Genomic DNA, 10,588 nt, shown 5'->3' with positions numbered 1-10,588 from the left:
AACTTTTGTGCGCCTGTTGAAGATGCTCTAAGTCGACATAAGTCCTCCACCATGCATGCATGCATTGATTGTATGTTTTACGTCTAGCATTAAATGGTGAGGAGACACCGCTTTCCTTTTAACCATCCAATCACAAGTTGATTCAAGAACCTTTCTGTAGAGTATCACATTCTCAATACTAGAAGAATGTCATTTTCCACTAAGTGACCAAACACGACATGTTTAGCCTCCCTTATCCATATGATAATAGAAGTCAGATCCTAGCCACTGTAAGCTGTGCTCCACTATCAGGAAGGACGGTTGACGATCGGGTGACGTAGAATCCACATTTGTCATCTGGATATTACATTTTACGTCAAAAAGACTGATCTAATCACTAATCACGTTGGCGATTGATTATTGAAAGTACCCAGCTCTTCCAAAGAACCATAAAAGTAATGAGCAAGATTAGCCCCAATATATTAGCCCTCTTGCAGGCTACCCAATTGAATGATACTCTGGACACCTGGTGCCTTCCATGGAACAAGAGTCAGAATGTTTTTTCAGCTATCAAAATGTACTACCACATGCAAGACCAAGAAGTAGCATCTCCACTCTTTAAGAAGATCTGGAAAAGTGCTGCCATGTTAAGATATAAGATATTTCTTTGGTTACTGCTGCATGATAGAGTGAATGTCAGAAATCTTCTTGCCAGAAAGCACTTTCATCTGCCAAGTTACAACTGTGAACTCTGTAACTGTTCTTGTGAAGAAACCAGTCTCCATCTCATCTGGGACTGTCCTTTTGCTCTGCAATGCTGGGATTCAATTGTTCCTTCCAAAGTCAGAGGTATAAATGTTTTTTATGAGATCAACTTGCTCTCAATCCATCTGCCCAAGCAGTTTGCAATGAGCATCATCACCATGGTTTGCTGGCACGTTTGGATGCAGAGAAACTCCAAAAATTTCAGAGCACAAAACCCATCAGTTCAAGGATGGAGAAAGCTACTCAAAGATGATCTGAAGTTGTTGATTCTGAAAACCAAAGAGAAACACAGGGAAGCTTTTAGTGGATGGATTACAGATAATCTATATTAATTGATCATGGACTTTCCTAGAGCTGGTATTGGTTAGATGGCTCCGGTTGTATTTTCTTTACTTGTTTGTAAATAACTTTATTATACTTTGAATGAAAATTACCATAGAACGATTGTTCAACGGTTTTCAGTTAAAATAAATAAATAAAATTCCAACATGCCTGCGTGTTCCAAATCATGTTCCATGCACTTCTACTTTTTTTTTCTAGAAACACAACATAAAGTATAAACACACTCGTACACACACATATACAGTCGTCCCTGTAAATTCATGTATTTCTATGAGCATCTTCGAGACATCACATCTTAAAATTGATAAAATCAACACAAGTGCCTTGAAGCCGACATGAACATGACCTAACCATTTGAGCAACGCTCTGTTCGCCATGTTCCATGTACTTAATTAACATAAAAATGGGGTAGGAATACCCGAGCTCTAAGCGTATAATCGGTATTTTCTTTTCCTTCATGGAATCAACAATATGACACGGGTAAAAGAAAACTCTAAAGGAAAGGCAAGCTAGTCAATCCTGGACCTTGAACCAAAATGAAATGTGAACGGTCCAAAATATTTTGGAAGCGTCCCAAAAGCGATCCAATCCAACCAACTATATAATTCAAATCAGGCTGAGGATAACACTTCCAGAAAACCAATGAAGCCAGCCAAAGCTAGCAGCTACCAGTAGCAGCAGCAGTAGCACTACCACCTAGCAAAGCAAACGCTTTTCCCTTTCTACACTTTCCGAGCAAGATGCATGCATACACAGCTTGCACATGCATGCTTGACTTCGCTACCCGTCTCCGTACCGCACGCGGCGACGACCACCAATCCTCCGGCCGCCTTGTACGTATCTCATCCTCTGCTCTTTTGCGCTTTTGCTCGCAGGAACCGCATCGTCCAAAACCCACTGATGATAATCCCACACACAGGCTCGATCAAGCATCCATCCATCGGCGATCTGACCTCGGAATCACTTCTCAGCAGGCACTTGCAGTTGGCAGTTGCATAATATGTTTCGACCGATGGAGAATTGGGAATCTGCGGCTGCTTTTGAGGTTTCGTTCATTGATTAAGGAAGAAGGTTTAGGCAATGCCACATAGCAGCAAGAAAATAAAGAACTACTCTCGCGCCATTACAATACTCCAATGCTTGGCGCCCGCCAAAGCCCAAAGAGACAACTCCTCTTTAATCTTGTTAATTAGGACCACCGAAGGAGAGGCAGTGTTGCGGAAGATTCTAGCATTGCGCACCGACCAAATATCCCAGGAGATGAGCATCATCAGCGATGCAAGCGCCTTGGGGGATTCGCTACGAATATGAACGTTTCCGGTCCACCATTCCTTCACCGAGCCCCTCGTCATCCAAGCAGCGGTATTGATGTGATGCATGCCAAGCCACTGGAGGATATCATTCCACACGCAAAGGGTAAAACGACATTGGAACAGAAGGTGGGCCGCTGATTCCTGACTTTGCTTGCAAAGTGGGCAAAGACCGCAGTTGGGCCATCCATGACGAAGAAGGCGATCTGATGTCCAAATCCTATTTTGACCAAGCGAAAAATTTGCACCTCGGAGGAGCCCACACCTTCCACACCGAATGGACCATGTCCGACGTAGTAAGGCCCTCGGATTGCGCCTTATAAGCCGAGCAGGAAGAATACATACCGTCCTTGGTGAACTTCCAAATGATGGAATCCTCCATATCCTTAGCAAGTGTGACCTGAGCAACCTTTTCCTAAAGGTGGGCGAAGTGTTGGACGTGGTCGAGGGGTAGGCCATTGGAGATGTCGATGTGAGAGATCCAGATAAAGCTTGTTGGACCGAGCAGTTTTTCTTTTTAGATAGAACAAAGATGTCAGGCGCAATGTCACGCGGGTGCGAACCATTCAGCCAAGAGGAGTTCTAGAGTCTGGCGGTACGCCCATTGCAGCCGCAAACAAATCTCCGTCCTCGTCCGTACAGGGTGTACCCATACCAATCCATGGTTTTGTGGGCTCTTTCCATTCAAACCGGAGCCACTGAAGCCTAAGAGCCTTGGAAAATTTGCCTAAATTGAACACACCCAGACCACCATGTTTCTTTGGCTTGCAAACAAGGTCCTGTAGCGTGTGGCATAAACCGCACGACAAAAGGGAGGCGCAACCGTGCAATCACGGTAGAAATCACTGTTCTGACCCGAGGACGAAATCAATTCACAAATTGAACTGTTCCGGAAAAATTTTATCCAGCTGACCCTTTTGTGTGGCGCCCGACATTTAGGTGTCGCACTACACTGTGCAGCGCCTAGATCTTAGGCGTCACGCTTCTGGCCAGCGTGGCACCCCTGGACCCCGCACCCAACAGTGCAGCGCCTTTGAGCTAGGCGCCACACACGTAATGTGCAGCGTCTGGCTGTTAGGCGCTGCACATGCACTTACTAACTGCCGCGGACATCTATTTCTAGTACCTGAAAATTACTAAGTCAGTGTGTAGCGCCTGAGGGATAGGCGCTGCACAATTGATCAACAAGGCGATGGGCGCGCGATGCTAGCTTGCGAGGTCGGAGCGGAGAGGGACCATCCATGTACATGTAAGGTCGGACCAAGCAAGCAAGGGCCAGCTTAAAACCTCTCGCTCTCTCCCATCCACCACGCCACCACCAAGTACAAGACGTAGTGTCGCAGTGCCAATGGCAGTTTGCCGCTAGCTGCTTGTGCAGTCGGGCACGCCTGGACCTGGCTAGCTAGCTTCCTCAAGTATCCTGCAACTGCATGCATGCTGGTCATGGTCAGCCTGGTGCTACTGCTAGCTAGCTAGCTAGCCATACATAGGTCGATCTTGCGTGTCCAGGGATGACATAACTCTTGGCAAATTTAGGACTTAGGTACATATATGTACACATGCATCGCATGCACGCGCAGCTACTAGCTATATGGGCTTAAAGCTAGGCTAGCTAGAGATGGAAGACAAATTTCATTTCATTTCTTTTGGGTCTAGGCTTTCGTGCACAATGATCCATAGCTGTCAGTGCCCATCGATCGATCAGCCGACCGAGTGGCCAAAGGGAGACGGGCGTACGTACGGGCTCGTGTGACTCCGTCTACCTACCCATCGCCATCGTCCGGACTCTTGCTTGTTATGCATAGTGCAGCGCCTAGACGTCAGGCGCTACACTGTATAGTGTAGCGCCTAATTCTCAGGCGCTGCACACTGACTTGGCAATTTTTAGGCATCAGAAACAAATGTTCGCGACAGTTAATAAGTGCATGTGCAGCGTCTAAGAGTTAGGCGCTGCACATTATGTGTGTGACACCTAGATTAAAGGCGTTGCACTGCTCGGTGCGGGCCCAGGGGTGCCACGCTGGTCAAAAGTGTGGCGCCTAAGGTTTGGGCGCTGTACAGTGTAGTGTGGCGCCTAGATGTCGGACGCCACACAAAAGGATCAGCTGAGTGAAATTTTTTCCGAGACAGTTTAGTTTGTGAATTGATTTCGCCCTCAGGTCAAAACAGTGATTATAAAGTGCAATCACTAGAGCACTGTAACGTGCGGCTGCCAGCAACACAATGACTCTTCGTGACGTTTCTTCTTGTCCCTGCAGGTAGGTCACCAGCTTGGCTTCCACGAAGACCTGGCACTCAACAGGGGAAGAAGAAGTCATTAACACGTGAAGTTCACATGTAGAGTTGGGTACCAGGGCGTCTAGAGGAAATATAAGAGGTGGAAATGCCCTTGAGATCCCAAAAGGTGCAGGTAAAAGACAGGTTGCAGGCATGAGTCCCATCGAATTCTGGGATAATTTGCAATTCTAGGACGGATGCAAAGTTTCGGTGACAAATTCAAACTTGCATGGAAATCATGACTTCGCGAGATCTGAAAAAGCGAAATAACTTATAATGACACAACTACATAACATGAGATGAAATACAATGTAATAAAAGTTTTTTAAAAGCGCCACAGTGAACCTTTTGAGCTCCACCCAGCCCCTTTCTGCCCAATGCCACTAGTTGCTTAAACCATAGGCAACGAGACTGACTATGTATGAGTCACACACCCGGTGAGAAAGGAAGAAAGAAAAGTGGAAGCTGGAGGCTGGTCGGCTGCTCATCATCCTGCCATAGTGCCACGCGGCAACTACAACCACCGCAGAGTGACAAGGAAAAGGACTCGGCACTGTGCGGCGACGGCGAGACCTGACGCCGCACCTCCATCCCATCGACCCCCGCCACCACCACTTGCGGACGAGCCGATGGTGTCCGTCCACGAAAGCGCCCGGCGCGTTGATCCTATCCACAACCTGCGTGCGTGCGTGCGTGCTTCTGGGCTATGATCGGAAGTTGTGCACGCAGCAGGTAGCAACTGGGGAATGACGAAACCCAATATATCCATGTCTATCTCCAGTTCTTGGTCGGGGCCGGGACCCGGAGGTTTCGATTTTGTGGTTTTCTCCCTTCATGCTGTGTCATCGCATGGGTGGATGGATCACATGGACGTCCTGTCCGTGGAGGGTCCGCCTCCGTCTCGGGCTGGATAAGGCGGAGGAGATGCCCCGTTTTGTTTACTCGTTAATCATGTATACGTATGTCTTCACGTCACATGTTGCCGCCATGAACGACCCCATCTTGGACGGTGTAATCCACACGAATAATTGTGCAAAGAAGACGATTAGAAGAAATGAGCAATATACACACGAACCATATGTCTTGGGTAGCTATATACAGGTCCAAAATATGCAGCACATAATCAGAGATGAGAAATCAAAGCTACATATATTCTCTGCGTGTTCACTTCCTGATTGTGGGCAACTGCTCGACACCCAGGGTGCGGCTATCTCATTATATATAAGTACCAAAGGGTACAAATACAAGGTATATATACATAAGTCTACGTATAAACAAGTCTACGTATACATATACGCTCTAACACCCTCCCTCAATCTTAACTGTGGCTTGAAGTATAAACTAAGTTAAGATTGCGCCTGCAGCCTACAAACTGTGATTGTGGAAGAGGCTTCGTGAAGATGTCAGCAAGTTGATCCTTTGACGAGATAAACTTGATGCTAAGTAGCTTCTGTACAACACGCTCTCGAACGAAGTGATAGTCAACCTTAATATGTTTTGTTCGAGCATGAAACACCGGATTCGATGATAGATATGTAGCACCAATGTTATCACACCAAAGCACTGGAGGATGAGCTAAAGAGACTCTCAACTCTCTCAACAAAGACTGAACCCAAATGATCTCCGCCGTCGCATCAGCAACTGTCTTGTACTCAGCTTCTGTACTACTGCGAGACACCGTAGCCTGCTTGTGAGCATTCCAGGCGATCAAGTTAGAACCAAGGAACACTGCATATCCCCCCGTGGATCGCCGCTCGTCAGGACTACCAGCCCAGTCTGCATCTGAAAAAGCTGAGATCTCACAAAATGGCGCAAGCTGCAGAAGCAAACCATGAGAAGAAGTGAGGCAGACATAGCGAAGGATACGCTTCACGACTGACCAATGAGATGTCCTGGGTGCATGGAGAAACTGACAGACACGGTTAACTGCATAAGAGATGTCTGGTCTGGTGATAATAAGATACTGGAGACCACCAACAAGACTGCGGTACTCAGTAGCATTATCAGATGAGAGAGGATCTCCATCAAGAGCAGACAACCGATCAGTGGCCGCCATCGGAGTGCTGACAGGTTTACACTTCAGCATTCCAGCACGACGCAACAAATCCAGAGAGTACTTCTTTTGAGTAAGAGTTAACCCAACAGAAGACCGTGAAACCTCCAGACCAAGGAAGAAGTGCATAGCACTTAGATCCTTGACAGCAAAATCACCACTCAAGGCAGCCTCAAGACGATCTGCAGCAGCATCTGAGGAACTGATGAGGATGATATCATCAACATAAACCAGCAAATATATCGTAACCTCAGGACGCTGAAGAAGAAACAGGGACGTGTTAGCAGTGGAGGGAATAAACCCAAGCGCCCGGAGAACAGAGCCGAGGCATGCATGCCATGCACGGGGATCCTGCTTGAGCCTATAGAGCGCCTTAACAAGACAACAGGGATGGTGAGCACGTGCCGGATCCACAAACCCTGGCGGCTGACGCACATAAACCTCCTCCTCCAAGACTCCATGCAAGAAAGCATTCTCCACATCAAGCTGACGAAGGAACCATCCTCGAGTACAACCAAAGACAACAGCAAGTGAATGGTAGTGGGCTTGATAACCGGACTGAACGTGTCTGCATAATCAAGACCATACCTCTGTTTGAAACCCTTAGCAACGAGCTGTGCCTTGTAGCGCTCAATAGAACCATCAGCATGCCTCTTGACTTTAAAAACCCACTTGGAATCAATAATGTTAACACCAGACTGTGGGAGAACAAGGCGCCAAGTGTCATTCTAAAGCAGAGCCTGAAACTCCTGTTCCATCGCTACACGCCAATGAGGAATAGCCAGTGCAGGCTGAAAATGACGAGGCTCAGCAGTGGGATCCGCAGTAATGTGAGCCATGCAGGCAGCGAGCCATGCAATAGTCCCATCAGTGCGTTGCTTTGGCTGGAAAACACCGTTCTGGCTGCGTGTGCAAGAACGGAGAACATCAGCAGCCGGCTGTGCCGGCGAGGCCAAGCTCAGAGGCGAGGCGGCTTGCGAGCCAGCCCGCGGGGAGACCGGTGGCGTCGGGCCAGGTGAGATCGGCCCATCCGGCGCAGGCGAGGCGGCTGCTGGGCCGGACGAGATGGCAGATGGCCCAGCCACCAGGCCGGGCGAGAGCGACGCCCGCGAGGCGGTTTCCACCGAGGCGGGCAAGGGCGTCGCCCGCGGGGTGGCTACCACAGAGCCGGGCGAGGGCGGCACCCGCGGGGCGGCCGCGCCCGTTATGCATGCCCCATGCAGCGGATCCCCGTCCCGCTCCAGAGCCACGTCCCGAGCCGGAATAACATCCGGCACCTGTTCATCAAGTAGCTTGAGTCAAGCACCACGTCCAATACCTGCAGCATGATTAGGGAGCAACACAGGAGCATTTGCAACATTCACAAATTGGTCAGGCGAAGGTATGGTAGAGTGGAAAGGTGGCATAGGAGTTGCAGAGTTGGTCGGAAGTGCATGAAAAGGGAACACATTCTCATCAAAAACAACGTCACGAGAGATGTAGACGCGATTGGTAGGAACATGTAGGCATTTGTACCCTTTGTGAAGGGAACTATACCCAAGGAAAACACACTTTTTAGACCCAAACTCTAACTTACGTTTGTTGTATGGATGCAAATGGGGCCAACATGCACACTCAAACACTTTTAGAAAAGTGTAATCTGGGATTTCATTGAGCAAGAGTTCAAGAGGAGTTTTCATATTCAGAAGTCGTGAGGGTAGCCTGTTTATTAAGAAACACGCGGTGGAGAAAGCATCACTCCAAAACCGAAACGACACGGAGGCATGAGCTAGCAAAGTAAGGCCAGTTTTTACAAGATGACGATGCTTACGTTCAGCGGTCCCATTTTGCTGATGTGTATGAGGACAAGACACATGGTGCGAAATCCCAAGCTTATTAAAAAATATGTTGAGGTTGTGATACTCACCCCCCAGTCGATTGAACATGAATAATTTTCTGCTTAAGGAGACGCTCAACATGTACTTAAAACTGAATAAAGACATCGAACACATCAGATTTTCGCTTAATAAGATAAAGCCAAGTAAACCGGCTATAAGCATCAATGAAACTGACGATGTAGTTTTATTGGACACAACTGGTAGTTCATGACGATGTAGCACATGACGAACTATAGGAGCAGCAGGGTGACCAAGGCGCGCATGCCAATGTGTAGGTGACACACGAACACCGCTGAACGCTTGAGGAGAAGACTGCATAGGAGATGTGTGTGGCGCGTCAAGTGCATATAAACCATGGCAAAGACGGCCACTAAGCAGAACGGCCCTCGTGTCCCGATCCTTGATAAAGAAACAAAAAGGGTGAAACTCAGCAAGGACATTATTATCACGAGTAAGTTGAGGAACAGACAACAAACTACGTGTAGCAGTGGGAACTCGAAGCACATTAGAAAGATATAGTTTTCGAAAATTGTGTGCAAGAAGTGAGGCCTGACCAACATGGGAGATGTGCATACCCGCTCCATTGGTGGTGTGCACCTGATGATGGCCGTGATATGGCTCCTGAGTGGAGAGCTTTCCCATCTCGCTGGTGAGGTGGTTCGTAGCTCCCGTGTCCATGTACCATGTAGGATCAATAGAGTAGGATGGAGTGCGTCCGTGCTCATGACTCGTCACCGCAGCAGCCGCCTGCTTTTCATTCCCTTTGCAGTGTTGCCTAGGCCAAGGAAGTCTTGCTTGTAGCGATGATGACAACGGGAGGCTATGTGACGCTCAATGCCACACAGTTGGCATGCCTGCTGAGCGACGCAGCAATGGCAGCAAGCCACTGGCCGAGACCCGCCAGTGATGGATGGCGCTGTGCTCCGCGAAGTCTACCGAGGTGAAGCTGCTGGCTTGGGAGGCAGCGACGGCTTCTGTGGTTTACCGCGGGTCGCGACATTAGCGGAGGCGAAACTCGGGGATGCACGCCGCAGCATAACCCGCATGAGCCTGTGTCGACGGTGCGTGAAACCCCATCATTGGATCAGCATCGGCGTGAGGGGCGAGCGCCAAGGACGTCTCGCAGCCAGAGCATCGGCCGAACCGATCGGGGCCCCCGAGGGCACGGCGGACACATCACCGTAAGCCGCCCCGTAGGAGTGCGGGTACGGCAGCTGGGCCGCATAAGGTGAGGCAGCGACGTAGGAGTGCGGGTGCGGGTGCGGCGGCGCCGGCCAGGCAGGGGGCGCTGGTGGCACGACACCGTAGGTTGGTGCAGGGGCGCCGTACCACGGGGGCGCCGTAGGGCTGGGCGGAAACACCCCATACGCGGTCGGCGCAGGGCCGCGAAAAGACGACGGCGCCGAAGCAGTGGTCGAGGAAGCAGCGCCGTTGGAGGCGATCGGTGGAGGCAGATCGCCTGGCCCGCCCGACCCGACCAGAGAGCCCGCGGGTGGTCCGCCAGGCGGCTGAGGCTGCCGCCAGGCAGTAGCGAGCGGGTGGGAGGCGAGGAAGGGTGACGACGGGGCGATCGGCGCGGCGCCGTTCGAAGGGGCCGGCGCGGCGGCGGCGTTGGAGGAGGCCATCGCGGCGGCGGCGCTAGAAGGGGCAGCGGAAGACATAAACCCTAGTCTGATACCATGTTAAACGTGAATATTGGCCAACTGCTCGACACCCTAACGGGGTGCGGCTATCTCATTATATATAAGTATCAAAGGGTATAAATACAAGGTATATACACAAGTCTATGTATAAACAAGTCTACATATACATATACAGTCTAACATTGATTAAGACCACGAAGCTAGCAAACACATACGTCATGAGAAGGCCAACAAAGAAAGAAGCAAGCGCGTTACTTTGACTGCGTAGATATGCCACGAGAAAGTATGATGCTTTTGTCTTGTCCGATCGTACAAGTGCGTCCGAGTTGCAGATCGAACCAG

The sequence above is a fragment of the Triticum dicoccoides genome, chromosome 7B, assembly GCF_002162155.2.
Source record: "Triticum dicoccoides isolate Atlit2015 ecotype Zavitan chromosome 7B, WEW_v2.0, whole genome shotgun sequence".
In the NCBI taxonomy this organism is placed as follows: Eukaryota; Viridiplantae; Streptophyta; class Magnoliopsida; order Poales; family Poaceae; genus Triticum; species Triticum dicoccoides.
Note: the sequence above shows the minus strand (reverse complement) of the source record.